This window comes from Festucalex cinctus, chromosome 5 (assembly GCF_051991245.1).
Source record: "Festucalex cinctus isolate MCC-2025b chromosome 5, RoL_Fcin_1.0, whole genome shotgun sequence".
In the NCBI taxonomy this organism is placed as follows: Eukaryota; Metazoa; Chordata; class Actinopteri; order Syngnathiformes; family Syngnathidae; genus Festucalex; species Festucalex cinctus.
The window spans coordinates 26,286,046-26,302,135 of NC_135415.1; the positions used below are offsets into that span (position 1 = coordinate 26,286,046).

The 16,090-nt window shown below is 39.3% G+C and overlaps 1 protein-coding gene and 1 long non-coding RNA gene across 5 annotated transcripts in view; one reads left to right on the plus strand and one right to left on the minus strand.

Annotated features, from left to right (window-relative positions):
- The window catches only part of tncb (tenascin Cb), an 86,584-nt gene that overhangs the window by 23,985 nt on the left and 46,509 nt on the right, over positions 1-16,090 (plus strand). For 3 of the 4 annotated variants that reach the window (XM_077521522.1, XM_077521524.1, XM_077521525.1), the window contains exon 2: positions 12,023-12,273. The gene's annotated coding sequence lies outside the window, so the exon portion shown is untranslated. Of the gene's footprint in view, positions 1-11,909; positions 12,274-16,090 lie in introns of those variants that run through there. The other variant, XM_077521523.1, reaches the window with a different exon arrangement.
- On the minus strand, positions 695-4,384 carry LOC144019466 (uncharacterized). Its single transcript, XR_013283682.1, has 2 exons — positions 2,282-4,384; positions 695-2,175 (listed from the first exon to the last, which is right to left on the minus strand). It is a non-coding gene; the product is annotated as an uncharacterized LOC144019466 (long non-coding RNA).

Here is a 16,090-nt window from a genome sequence, read left to right on the forward strand (position 1 = left end):
GTGTTTTTCAAATATTGTGCACAAGTAATACACTTTATTAAAAAAAAAAAAAAAAAAAAACTAATACTAATACTGAAACTAACAAACTAATCTAAAAACTAAGCATTTTTTTTTAAAGAGCTAAACTAATAACAACTAACCGAACCACCCTGAAAACTAATAAAAACGAACTAAAATAAAACTATAAATAACTATAAATATTAACCCGACTGCCATATTACAAATAAATTGGTTTAGTCTTCAAAGCAAAAGAAGGTATGTGCATGATATGGATCTGTGAATGAGTTCATTGTTGTTGTTCCATGTTGGTCTAAATTGGGATTACATCTGCATTGCGTTGAGATGCCATTCAATGTTGTGCTTGCCACCAGAGTCTGTCTGAGAGTTGTTGTGCTTTCTTTGAACAAAAAATTGGGTTACTTTGTTGTATCGTCGTCCCGGGCTAGAGGCAGACGGCCGGACCGAGATTTACGTCCCGGCGGAGGCCATCTGCACCCCCCCTCCGGGCCAACGCTCATGGGAGATATGTCGGGGAGGGGGGTGGGACGCGAAACGCGGGCGGCTGTCCTCTCCAAGAGTGATCGTATATTTTGCATCCCGGGTGTCGGAGGGTCTTCGCCTGTATTCGCTTTAAAGGAGAAGTTCAACAATTCAGCATCTAGAAGGAAAAAAGTAACAGAGTGCCGGGCCGAGATTCAAGCTGTAGACAAAGAGATTTATTTGACACAGACATACAAACAAGACATATATTCTGGCCAGAAGGGATTAGAAATCCGAAGAACAAACGGAATGCACTGGTTTATAAAGCCTGCAAAGTCCATCCCCCCAAACTTTTCCTTGGGCGTAACATCTTAAGGCAGCTAACGGTATTGGACAACTACAAAATGCAGTACTGGGTGCAGTGCTATTTTTTGACCATTGGGGGCACCGTTACTCCACGTAAACTTAGGCTCGCCACCTTTGGCCTAATTTAAAGCTGACCTCTGCATGAACTTCATGGTTACGCAAGCTCATGTGTACCTTCCTGCTCATAAATCTTGCGGACAAGACATTTTTATTGCTTGCAGCTGGTGTTTGGCTCACTCACTCACATGTAGCACGTGTAGCTCACGTGTTCGGAAAACCCCTATCTCACAGAATGCCTTCAAGGCCAGCCAGAGTGCACGTGAACGGAAAGCCCCGAAATATATCTACTAGGTCAGAAGAAAGGAAAATGTGTCAGAGCAGGTTTGGGTCAAACCAAGTGGCCTTGTACAGGGATGGGGGGCATGAATCTACATAGATAACTAAAATTATATACTTCATTCCTCCCTTTCATGATGTAAACACATCATGAACAATCAATGTCAAACACGGTCCCACCTATGTGTTAATCCCAGTACATATGCGTGCATCAAAGTTCAACAATTTCGAAAAAACTGGTAATTAAATGGGATCCACTGGTAAAACACACAGAGCATAGCTATTGTAGAATTTTCTTTTGAGGCAAAAACCTGAAAATGAGGCTAAAAATGTCCAGGTGTTGATGAGGTAGGAATGTTCAAAGTTCAACTGCGGCGATCGGTGGGGCAGTAAGGGAAGTGCTTTCAATTTTCTTAGGGCAGGGCTCATGCTGCCCCAATCATCAGTCAAAATATTCAGGCCCATTCTGTACAGTCCGGCTGATTATGATTTTGTGCTGCCCGGGGCTTATTGTGCCCCATAAGAACAGTGTATTGTGAAAATGTGGTTGGTGATATCTGATTGTATCAGAAGAAGGGATGTGTCAGAGCAGATTTTGGGTCAAGCCTTTTATAAGGGGACTGCTGGATGGGGCATCAGGTGAGTGATCCTGGTGGGGGTTTGGGGAAAGCTCATCTGGGGGCGTGGCATTTCTGGCGGTGGAGGGTCTGGTCGTGGTCAAAAAGGTGTGCCTGGTGGTGGTCCTGTAGACGTTTGCTGTTTGGCGGCTGCTCCTGGCTGGTTGGAGTTGAACACTTCTCAGCAGGAACTGGAGGTGATGACGGTGCAGGCGCTGAAGGGAGCGCTAGTTGAGGACCTCCGCACAGGGCTGCTGGTGGTTGCGCTGGAGGTGCCTGGGGCCCACGGCTGATTGCACCTGAGTCAGTTGAGGGCTCACAATTGGTATCACGGGCTGCTATTCGGGCCATTCAGCAGCTGCTATCACCAAGTCCCCTAGACAAAAACCAAACATGAGAACTTTTCCCAATCCGTTGAACTATGTAAAATTTTGAAAATTATATATATATATATATATATAAAAAAAAAAATCCTTACTTACATTCAATTCCCCCTTTTGACACATACGTCATGTGTCAACACAAACGATACCAGAAGACTCCTGGTACTCAGACTGGAACCAACTTACCGTCCACAGCCCGGGATCGGCACTCACGAAAACACAGAAACTTAACCTGAAAGCACTTACTTACTTATTACACCAAAAACACATTGCAACACAAACAAAACTACAATGGTAAATAGAAATCAAACCATAAGAAGTCATTTCAGACACAGATCAGATACACAAAGCTGGAAGGTGGTTCTTGAAGATCTCTGACCTGCAAGACCAGTCTAGCATAGGACAGCACAACATGTCGGAAAAACATTGATATCGCGATATTGGCCCATGCAATGTTTAATCTGGAATTTTACGCTTTGCAGAAATTCAACCAGTCAGACACCAACTAAAAAATGCAACAACCATCCAATAGTTGATAACTGAGAGGTAATTACCCTTAAATATATAATTAGTTCGCCTATTTTGGTGCATGAAAAGAATTCTTTTAATTCTTTCAATTCTTATATCAAATTATAAAAATGTCAGTTCTTCAGATACATGTTAAAATGCTATATTCAGCAGCCATATCGCATATCACGTTATTCCAATATCGTGCAGCCCTATTAACATCCATCATAAATAAATCAACTATCAATGACAAAAAAGCAATAAAACTGTAAGAAAATCGGGGTTAGGGAAAAAACTTCACAAATCAATCATGATGAGTCTGTTGTGCTGCAGGAAAAGGGGTTAAACAACAAAACAATATAAGTCACAGTCAGTCTGTCCCCGTCAGGTCTTCATAAAGTCAATAACACTCTTAACGTCATATAAAGTCGTAACAGCTCAGAAGTGGCACAATCATCCGAAGCCACATCATTAAAATTGGGCCTTCTCCATATGACTATTTTGTCAGTCAAATGGTGCCCTTAAATTGTCACGATCATAAACAATCCTATAATCAATATTAAAGTCAAATTTTCACTAATCCGCCATTATACTCAATTAGACTAGTCAGAAAATATACAGTTACGGGTGAGAGGCAATTACTCTCATATTGTGATCACAAACACCCTTACTTGTACTAATTATCATGGCCATATTGTGCATGCAATTGTTTCCTACTCCCATAGGCGCCTGCAGCTGCTTTCTTCTTCTCATTCTCACTCTTTTTTTTTTTTTTTTTTTATGTGAGTAAACAAACAAACAAACAAACAACACACTTCACAGACAAACAATCTCACAAATCACAACAGATACTCACATTCCAATACAGATAAGAATACACCCACATACAGGAGCTATAACCACAGAATTAAATCAGACATTTACACCCCACAGCTCCCCTTTCACTCATGAATATGAATACTATCCCAAATTTTTCAATATCAACCCTTTACTCATCTTCCCCACGAAGCTCTTGCAAACCTAACGTTTCACAAACTAAACTTATCCTAAGTTACTCTTTTCTAACTGTCGTCGTCACAGACTATGTAAAAAAAAAAATCAATTAATTTAAACAAAATGTTAACAAGGATAGCTCGAATACTCCAACTTCGTTTTCATCGTGTTTCTTCTCAGAATCACTAACAACATCAGATTTGTCCACTGTAGTGCCCTGCAATGCTGATTCAATATCATACTACTTCAGACATCTCTTTTACCACTATTTTTATCCAGTTACAAAATATTCACTCCAGTTTTAGTTTATTATGGTCCTCTTTTTATGCAACAATCTCTTCTAGCCAAATTATTTAACATATATCAAAAGTATACTCTACGACATTTATCTGACTATTTTACATATCTTCTTCTTTTAGCTTTTTCCTTTAGGGGCCGCTACAACGAATCAGTTGCCTCCATCTAACCCTGTTTTCTGCATCCTCTGCTCTCACGCCAACTACCTTCATATCCTCTTTAACTTCTTCCATTTGGTCTTCCTCTAAATCTCCTACCTGGCATTTAAAAGCTCATATCTTCCAATATATTCACTATTCCTCCTCTGGACATATCCAAACTATATATAAAATTCAAACATATTCAGGTGATTTGTTTAATCCTATGTGTCTTTTTTTTTTTTTTTTTTTTTTTTTTTTTTTTGGTTCTGTTTAGCAGTAGAAATCTTACTATATTTAATATATATAGATTTAAAAAGTTCACCTTCAAATTCTAACTATTTTAGCCATAAAGGTGTTAAAAGGGACTTATAACCTCAATCAATCAATTAAGTCTTTGCAATTTGACCTATTAATTTCAGCATATTTTTCGTCTAAGTTCTATAAGCTGCAAAATATTGCTATAGTTTATCTTACCCCATTAAATAGCTGCAATATATAAATATATTTAACACAGCTAAATCTGTATCTCCAATGTATGTCGGAATCACCACTATCATTAATTCCAAAAATTCCAATATTTTAACAGCTAAATCTAAATATAAAATTGAATTAAGCCTAAATAATATAAAAGTAGTCTCTCATAGTCTAAACGATACAGCCAAATTACCTAATTAAACCAATTTTTCTTAGTTATTACATCTCAATAAGCTACAAAAGAGTTACACGAATTTCAACACTTATATATCTTAACCATCCACATTTATTTTCTATTCATTCTAATAAATTGTCTTAAAATGATGATTGATTTGATCATTAAAAAAATTCCTTCAATATGGTAACACCATATAATCCATACCCACTTGTCTAATGCGTCCTCCCAGTGTCTCCCAACCATCGTTCAACAGTTTTGTCCTCTGAGCGTTCATGAGTGTGTCCATCCATGCTCGGGTTTTGTTTTGTCCAGCCAGTCCAGTTTTGTTCATCCAAGCTGCTCAGGATGTAACTGTAAGTCCTTTCAAAAACAGTTAATCACACATAACAGGTGTTCATCATTGTCCTGTGTGTGACGTTGTGCCCCCCTACACAACAAAAGTCCTCCTTTGTTCCAGAGTTTTTCCAGACTGGAGTCACTCTTCCATTGTTCCATTTATGAAGAGATTTGGTCGACACCAGGATTTGCATCTTTCAATGGCCAAGGACTTGTACAATGTTCACATATAGGGACAAAAATAAAAAAATTGTAGGCTTACTCTTACAATAAAACTTTTCATTATGGATGACCAAGATATACTTGTCATTAAATATTACATTATTATATATATTTTTTTTTTTTAGCATTTCTAGTGCTGTAGGTTAAAGTGTGAACTAATTAAATAATCTCAAAAAATTATCAGATTTGTCACATTATGACAGATGTTTACGTCAAAGTTAGCGCATACGACATTTAAATAATAAACACAACTACATGCATTAACCGTAAAGCATTTAATATATATTTTGGTATAACTTTGACATTCAGATCATTTGTTTATGTCAAAACATTGGAGACATTTTTTCTCTTTTTCATTTATTATTTTGGATTTGTAAAAATAAATCACCGAATAAAAAAATAAGCATGTATAGTGGATCAAAAAATGTTGAAGACATCCTTATAACACGAGACTTTCAAAAATTAACACATAACGGGAGCTCTTCAAATTTGGCAGGCGGAAAAAATCTAATAAAAAAAAAAAAAACCTCCTTAATTAAGTGATAAATTGGGATCAATCCAAACTAAATTTAATCGACTTTATCAAAATATAATTGTTTGACAGCCCTAGTCATCTCCATCAAGTCTATCAATCTAATGCTATATTTTCTTTATATTATTTTCCCTGCTATTTAACTTAACCTCCTCTCAATTCATTTGGTTCAGCATCTATTATCCTTCAAAGCGACTCCTGTAAAATTCATCATTAATAATTTCTAAATATATACTCAAGCATAACCTATCATTTCTTTATGCAATGGCTATGTATATATTTATTTATTTTTTATGCCTTCTTAGTCCCCTCATATTTTTCAAGCTGCTATTATATACACTTACTCTTCTTATAAACTTCTACACACAGACTATTCCTTCCATAGCTTATATATATATTGGATTCAAACATCCTCGTTTCCCATCTCCCACTTCTGTACCATTCCTATCACCATCAACTCTGACCTTTCACACATACACACACATACACCTTCTGCTGTCCCCCTTCCCTCCGCCTTTCTCTCTCTCTCTCTCTCCGCCTCTCTGCCTCTCTTTCTTTCTCCGCCTCTCTCTCTCTCTCTCTTTCTTTCTTTCTCCGCCTCTCTCTCTCTCTCTCTCTCCGCCTCTCTCTCTCTCCGCCTCTGTCTCTCCGCCTCTCTCTCTCTCTCTCTCTCCGCCTCTCTCTCTGCCTCTCTCACTCTCCGCCTCTCTCTCTCTCTCTCTCTCTCTCTCCGCCTCTCTCTCTCTCTCCGCCTCTCTCTCTCTCTCTCTCTCTCTCTCACATCATATCATTCCTCACTTACGTTACAAATATTACTCTTAAGATTCCCCATTTTGGACCCTATCAATATCTAAAATTTAAAAGTACATGTTTTTTTTTTTTTTCACATCTTCAATTTATTTTATACAATCAAATTAAACCATTTGGACAATCATCTATCAAAAAGACTACCACAATGGACAAATCTTTGTTTCATTTTACTTAATTTCTACAAAGCCTCTCATAAATCTTCAAAACGGCATCCAACTAACATTTCACATTATTTATCTTTCCTTTCCTATAGCTGTCCTCTCTCCCTTTTATTTTCACTGTCAACATTTTTCTTTTGTTTACCGGATAAGCCTAGAATCAAAATTACACACCAACAGTCCACATCAGCGACTAATCCTCTTCCTCCTACCCACTCCCCAAAAACAGTTAGCCTACAAAAGAAAAGAAATTTAAATCAAAGGAACAAAAGCACAAACACAACAATTTAAACATCTCCATCCAACTTGCAACGCAACCCACAAAACAATTCACAATGTGATTCACAAATCTTTTTTCGACACTATTCCCACTAACACACCTTCCTTTCTTAACATGAACTGCTCAATACCAGCTACTCAGAAAAAACACGCTTCAGTCTTTCACCAACCTGGCTCACACACACACGCATCGACCTTTTAACCTCCTCGCCCCTCACCCCGTGCCATGCACACTGATCTCTCCCCTTTGCACACTTTCCCTCAATTTTGCTCAAACGCCATTATGCAACACTATGCAATTTACTTCCAACGATCAACTTTTTACTTGATTGTCCGTCCTGGACAATTCACCTTTTATACAAAAGTCAGCTGCCTGCCAGCGGTGCATGCTTTTTAAGCACAGACCAAAAGATACTACAACAATAGCTCATCTTGAACTAGCCTCGTCCTGAGGTGTTATAGTCAGAAATACAGCAATCTTAATGACCCAAACCTTCCTGGCTGGAGACACTGCTTAGACACGAAAAAAAATAAGGTCTTCCTCGACCTCCTGAATTACATCAATCCTTGGTGTAATCCTTACACACAATATACTCCTTAGCCTGCTCTGAGGCCGAAAAACATAGGGTCACCTTAACCCGATTATCACAGAGAGTCCACCTAGGACTCACAAATATAACAATACAACTTTTTCTGGCCACCCTTTGGCCTTTAACGTCCGCCTTGGACGACCGTTCTTGGGATTTTAGAACAATAAATAGCCCATCCTGGACCACCCCTTCTTGGGGGACACACAACTGCAACAACGTACATCCACCTGGATGACCCGTCCTGGGATTTTTAAAACAACACATCCAAAAAAAACGGTCCGTCATGGACTTTACCCTTTGCGTCCTGCAAACGATCCACACTATCGGCTCATCTTAAACAGTTTTATCTGTTCATCTTGAACAGAACATTCACACTGTCGACTTATCTTAAGCCGTGCTCGTAACAAGAGCATAAATTGCCCTCCCTGGGCACTGCGTCTAAAAAAAAAGTTTTTCCTAAACCCTTTTTATGACGGGAGACCTCTAACAACACGAAGACAAACAATATAGCCATTCATCCACTAAAGCTTTTAGACAAAATATGCATGCATTGTGTACATCTTAAATCCGGCCCTACACATTACAATCTTAATTTAATACAGTCAATGCATAACTCTAACTATTAAAATTTTATATATATATATATATTTTTTTTTAAATCTAATTATACTCATCTTTAATCCTGTTCTTTTCCGGTTCTTTTAAATCCTGGTCACGGGCACCAAAATGTTGTATCGTCGTCCCGGGCTAGAGGCAGACGGCCGGACCGAGATTTACGTCCCGGCGGAGGCCATCTGCACCCCCCCTCCGGGCCAACGCTCATGGGAGATATGTCGGGGAGGGGGGTGGGACGCGAAACGCGGGCGGCTGTCCTCTCCAAGAGTGATCGTATATTTTGCATCCCGGGTGTCGGAGGGTCTTCGCCTGTATTCGCTTTAAAGGAGAAGTTCAACAATTCAGCATCTAGAAGGAAAAAAGTAACAGAGTGCCGGGCCGAGATTCAAGCTGTAGACAAAGAGATTTATTTGACACAGACATACAAACAAGACATATATTCTGGCCAGAAGGGATTAGAAATCCGAAGAACAAACGGAATGCACTGGTTTATAAAGCCTGCAAAGTCCATCCCCCCAAACTTTTCCTTGGGCGTAACATCTTAAGGCAGCTAACGGTATTGGACAACTACAAAATGCAGTACTGGGTGCAGTGCTATTTTTTGACCATTGGGGGCACCGTTACTCCACGTAAACTTAGGCTCGCCACCTTTGGCCTAATTTAAAGCTGACCTCTGCATGAACTTCATGGTTACGCAAGCTCATGTGTACCTTCCTGCTCATAAATCTTGCGGACAAGACATTTTTATTGCTTGCAGCTGGTGTTTGGCTCACTCACTCACATGTAGCACGTGTAGCTCACGTGTTCGGAAAACCCCTATCTCACAGAATGCCTTCAAGGCCAGCCAGAGTGCACGTGAACGGAAAGCCCCGAAATATATCTACTAGGTCAGAAGAAAGGAAAATGTGTCAGAGCAGGTTTGGGTCAAACCAAGTGGCCTTGTACAGGGATGGGGGGCATGAATCTACATAGATAACTAAAATTATATACTTCAACTTCAACAAATTCGATGACTGGCGTAGCGCACATTCGTACACTACCTGCTCAGTTTAGATGAAAATCAATATACAGATACGCTTCCATAAACAGGGAAGTGGAGAACTCAATTCCCTCTTCAGCTTTGCGAGGCTGCGAAGGGAGGGCAGAGCGAGAGCGAGAGCGAGAGAGCGACAGGAAGGTGAGAAGAGGAACAGATGGTGTGATGCAGGGAACCTACACTGACGCGCTTTTTAAAACAGGTGCTCTCCATAGACGAGCTTTCAAACCATCATCTCATCTAAATGATATCATTATAGCCAGAAGTCATTAAAAACCATACTTCCTCCGGAGTACAGATATCCTCCTCCTCCCTTGGGGGTCGGGGCGAAAATGAATTCAGTGCCCCTTAAAGTCATTGAATTAGATTATTATTATTTTTTTTATTTTTTTTTATCATCCAAAAGCTGTGCTTCATATGTGTCATTGTACTGTATAGAGGATAAGGGAGGATTCTTTCTGCCTGACTGGCTACAGCAGCTCTCAGCAACAAGATGAGGATCATTTCCCCTGCTGAGAAAAGCGCTACTCATCCAGGATGGAACCATCATCTCACACACACCGCCACGCACACACACACACACACACACACACAGATGTTCAGTACCGATCATCACTCACGTAGCATCAGCATTCATCAACATGCGCTGCATTTGCCACTGGAAATGATCAAAGCCAGTTGGAAGAACAATGCGAAGTCTCATGTTGAGTCGAAAGCCAAAGAACAAAAATGTGTTTTTATTTTTATATATATATATATATATATATATATATATATACATATACGCAATAAGTTTTATATGGAATTTTATGCTTTTTATATGAATTTGACCAGTCAGATGCTAACTAAAATGTGCATCTCCAGTAGTTGAAAATTATCAAGACATAATTACAATTAATTAACTAAGATTACATGAAGGTTGCTTATTTTGCCCCATGAAAAATGTTTTTCTTTCGTTAGGTAATAAAAATGTAATTTCTTTAGGTACATGTTAAATATCGCAATAATATCGATATCGCTATGTTCAGCAAGTATATCGCATATCGCATGTTTTTCCAATATCGTGCGATATATATATATCCATCCATCCATCCATTTTCTTGACCGCTTATTCCTCACAAGGGTCGCGGGGGCTGCTGGCGCCTATCTCAGCTGGCTCTGGGCAGTAGGCGGGGGACACCCTGGACTGGTTGCCAACCAATCGCAGGGCACACAGAGACAAACAACCATCCACACTCACACACACACCTAGGGACAATTCGGAGCACCCAATTAACCTGCCATGCATGTCTTTGGAATGTGGGAGGAGACCGGAGTACCCGGAGAAGACCCACGCGGGCACGGGGAGAACATGCAAACTCCACCCAGGAAGGTCCGAGCCTGGACTCGAACCGGAGACCTCAGAACTGGGAACCGGACGTGCTAACCACTCGACTACCGTGCCGCCCATATATATATATATATATATATATATATATATATATATATATATATATATATATATATATATATATATATATATATATATATATATATATATATATATATATATATATATATATATATATATATATATATATACGCAATAAGTTTTATATGGAATTTTATGCTTTTTATATGAATTTGACCAGTCAGATGCTAACTAAAATGTGCATCGCCAGTAGTTGAAAATTATCAAGACATAATTACAATTAATTAACTAAGATTACATGAAGGTTGCTTATTTTGCCCCATGAAAAATGTTTTTCTTTCGTTAGGTAATAAAAATGTAATTTCTTTAGGTACATGTTAAATATCGCAATAATATCGATATCGCTATGTTCAGCAAGTATATCGCATATCGCATGTTTTTCCAATATCGTGCGATATATATATATATATGTATATATATATATATATATATATATATATATATATATATATATATATATATATATATATATGTGTGTGTGTGTGTGTGTGTATCAAATGTATGAGTGGTATCGGTGTAAGTGATTACTCAAGTGTTGATCACTCATGCTGGTATCGGCCTTGGAAAAAAGTGGTAGCAAACAGATTACACACATATAACAACATATTTGTATATATGCAGTCTCTAGTAACTGGAGTCAACTCAGTTTCTGTTAAGATTGGAGGATAGGAAACTTTTTTTTTTGCACATTTGACTTTTGGGCCAGTGTATATTTTTCATCTTTACTTGTTCCTATAGGGAAAGCTCTACCCCCTCTCTTAAATTGAAATTGAGCCAATGCTGCCCCATTGCAGCCACTACTCTCACATCCTTTGCACACACTATGTTAATGTTGGGTGTGCTTTCACTCTTATCTCACTTACGATTGGCTCGCTGCTACAATTAGCAGCTAATGGAGCACAGGCACCCCCGCCACCCCATCCATCCCTCCACCCTTACCCCCAGCTAAGTCTCTCTCTCTCTCTCTCTCTCTCTCTCTCTCTCTCTCTCTTCCCCCCCAGCCTTGAGGCATCCCGTTTGAGCTCTTTTTCGCTTTCAGTCACAATGCTGTGAAGAGTGTGAATGGGTGGGGGGCGTTTAAGAGCGCAGTAAGTGGGAGTGGAGTCTGACCGCAGAGGGTCCACTGTTTAAGCGAAAGGGAATTCTCTCTTTCATTTGCTCTCTCTCTCTCTCTCTCTCTCTCTCTCTCTTTCTCGTTGCAGACACACACTCTCTCGCTCTCTCACCCTCCGTCCTCTCTCTTTTTCTCACTGGCTGCACAACATCAGCCGGCTTCTCTTGGTAGACTCCAGTAAACACTCAAAAGAGAGGAGAGAGAAGCAAGATGATGACAAAGCTGTCATCGCTGTGAGAGGTGCAGACGGCTGATAACAGGCTGGGCTGATAAGCTGTTCGCGGCTGTTTGGGCAAAGATTCACAAATCAGTGAAGAGCCACCGAGCGTTGCGCAGGAGGTAAGTTACCTTCTTTACCTCTGTGGACAAGAAGCAGCATCGATTGCTTATTCCTTAATTAGGATACGGCATGCATATTTGCCAAGTGACACATTTCACAGCTTTGACCAAAGACACTCAGCTATTGTTTCCTCACTTATGTGTATGTTAATATTAAAACATTTTTTGTTGTCAGAAAAAAATGAACTTGCTTGCTTCCTTTATGGCTGAATAATTTGTCTCATATGTAATGATGTAGTTAGATTGAATATTCTGTCAATTACCAGCTAATTGGGCACTTGTTTGGACTATCAGGTAACCATGCATGACTAATGCCGTAGGGACAGACAAGAACGTTGAATGAATATGTTGGTAGATGAGACTTCAGTTGTGAATTTGGAGGTTCTAGGTGCATACACTATTCACTGATCAACTTTTTCATCTTGTCCAATTGTCCAAAAAGATTTCAAAGGTGATTTCTTCCAAAAATGTATGAATGAGCTACTGTGTTATTGTAGTACATTAGCTGATGTCGAGCTGCGGTTTCGGGCATATGAGAGGGTGTCAGTGTAGGTGTGGGGTTAGTGTGTCGTCTGCTTGCCAGTGTAGGTCCAGATGTATACTTTATGGTACACGGCAGCAGACAGTGGGCTTCTGTAACCCAGGAAACAGACAGCTGCTTTACATTAGATGGTTGGTTCCTCTCTCAGGTCTCCAGCATCGACACTGCAGGCTGTAAACTGGCAGCTTCGCGGACACACACACACACAATCACTGACTGCTCTTTGAGTGTGGTTCTTCTTATCTCCAATTTCCGCATCATTTGTTAGTTACTTCAGTCCCATGGGGAGATTGCCAAATGGGAATCAGATATGATTGGAAAGAAAGGATATTTGAATTTGTCAGTAAATACCAGTGGGGCTGATTGTTTGCAGCACATTTTAATGTTTTTTTTTAATGCTTTACATTTTGAGCATAATGCCCATAGCCAGCTGAGATAGGCTCCAGCACGGTGGATGACTGGTTAGCACGTCCGCCCCCCAGTACTGAAGACTCGGGTTCGAGTCCAGGCTTTCCTGGGTGGAGTTTGCATGTACCCCCCGTGCCTGCGTGGGTCTTCTCCGGGTACTCCGGTCTCCTCCCACATTCCAAAGACATGCATGGCAGGTTAATTGGGCGCTCCGCATTGTCCCTAGGTGTGCTTGTGCGTGTGCATGGCCGTTCGTCTCTGCGTGCCCTGCGACTGGCTGGCAACCAGTTCAGGATCTACCCCGCCTACTGCGCAAAGCCAGCTGAGATAGGCTCCAGCAACCCCCAGCGACCCTTGTGAAGAATAAGCGGTCAAGAAAATGGATGGATGGACATTTTGAGCGTTAAGCAATTGTACATAATTTTGCAGAGCAGCGTCGGCTGTGGTCAGAATGAATCATAAGATGATGCTGAACGCTAATGTGGGTGTGTGAATAGGGACCAGTCATAACAGACAATTCTGCTGAACTGAGGTTACACCTATATTTGCAAAAGAACATTACATTTGCATGACTGGCATGTATTGTGAACCTACAGTATGCGATATAGTCGATGTTTCATTTGTCAGCATAACTTTTCTGTGTTTTTGCATTACCGACTTTAAAAATATATATTCTATAGTAGCTTTAGTTTTACTATAAGTGAGTGGGATTTAAAAAAATCCACATTAACTCATTTGCTCCCAATAAGGTGTAAATATGTTTTTTTTTATGTTTTAAGTGTCCCAAAGACGTATTTATACGTTTTTGTTTGTTTTGTTTTTTTATGCTAAAGCATACAGAAGGCTTTGATGCACGGTTGGAGAAATGGTAGTTATTACACAAACGGCCAGCAGGTGGCAGCAGAGCAAAGGAGATCAACCAGGACCATCTAGAAAAAGAGCTAAATTACTTGCAATTTTAAATAGTTTTGTGAAAACTGATGAAACTTAGCTCTCTTCTAATGCTAATTGCTGCAAAACGGAAACAGATAGAAACATACTTTTTTTTCCTGATGAAAGAATAGACTTTAATCTTTCTTTTGATAGGTTCCATGCTTTTATAGCAATTGAACACAATATTCTGTGGGCCTTGCAAAATCAGTCAAAATTCAGTAAAACAGCCGGGAGCGAATGGGATTGCTTCTGTGAAAATGGCTGGGAGTGAATGAGTTAAAAGACGTTTTTCAACGTTTTATTGAAGTATTATATGTACTTTCCCTGCCCCGAAGTTGTTTGTGGAAAATCAGAGTTAAGGTAAGCGAGATAAACGTGTGAGCCAGTGGGAGAAGAATTATAATAATAGGAGGTGGGAAGTAATAGAAGAGACCCGCAGGATACCACAGAATTGTGTGCTGCATGCTAATTTTGTTTGACCTCAAAATACAAGAAAGGATCATGTTGATGTTCATCAGATGCAAATAAAAGTTGAGTGAGGCTTTTGTACAATTCATTTCATATACTCCTCAGATATATCTTTTGCAACTTAAACACATAACTGTATGTTTATGTAACTCCATTTTATCTCTGCTTATATTGTGATAACTTCAAAACAACATGTGCGCCATCCATTCATAGGTGGTCTTTTATGATTGTTTGGCTACACATGTGAGTAGCCACTGTCAGACTGTGGCACTCAGCATAACGTGGAGTGGGAAATGGACCATTGTTTGCACAGCTGTTAGCTCCCTATGCCCCGTGCCCTACAAAGCTCGATGAGAGGGCGGGTTTTAACCCCACTTAGCTCCTTGACTGGTGATGGAGCACAAACAGTAAAATTGTTGATATTCATGAACACTTATGATTGGAAAGTCTCAGAAATGATGAGATTGGATCACCCTCATGAAAATAATCCATTGACTTCCATATGCATTCAGGGACATTCTTTAAAATGGAACCTAACTGGATATAATTTATGGTGCGGTTGTTTGCATAATTTCATGTGGAGTATATTATTGCCATAAACAGGACTGCTTGCGGACCAGATGGTTCCAAAGAACAAGTATACCTCACGATTCAACTTGAAATGTTCATACTGAAACTTCTATTATTTGTGTTTTTGGTCAAATTGTAAAGTGAGACCCTGGACAAGTCAATTTTACAGTGGTTCAGTCTAAGAAAATGTGCTTGAGTATTTGCTGTCCTCGGTGTATACTTATTAGTGAATAATAACTCAAAAAGAAATATTCTGCATTAGGATGATGGCAGCATTGGCCGCTCTCTTGTAGTCATGATGTGATCAGGAAATTGAAATGAGTAATTAGAAGAATAGAAAATTGCCATTAATGTCATGCAATATGAAGGAAACAGTGCTATGTTCCGTTAGATAGGTCTGTCTTTAAAATTATCTGTCATTGTCATCTGTCTTTTTTTTTTTGTTAATTGTATGTATCAAAAGTACTGGTGGTATCAGTAATTGGTATTGGTGACTACTCAAGAGTACTCGTATTGAAAAAAGTGTTATTAAACATCCCTATATATATATATATATATATATATATATATATATATATATATATATATATATATATATATATATATATATATATATATATATATATATATATATATATATATATATATATATATGGTATATCCAGTTGTGTCTCCATGTGCTGACATTGCGCTTGATTTAAATACTTGTAATACAATGCCGGTCTCTCTTGAACTATAATGATGAATTCATCTTGATCTTCTGTCCAGACAGACATTACAATTACTTTCAAATACAAAGGGTTAGAATTAGTGTTGTTCTGATACCGTTTTATGGCTCCTGATACCGATACGATACCGATACCCAGCTTTGCAGTATCGGCCGATACCGATACCATA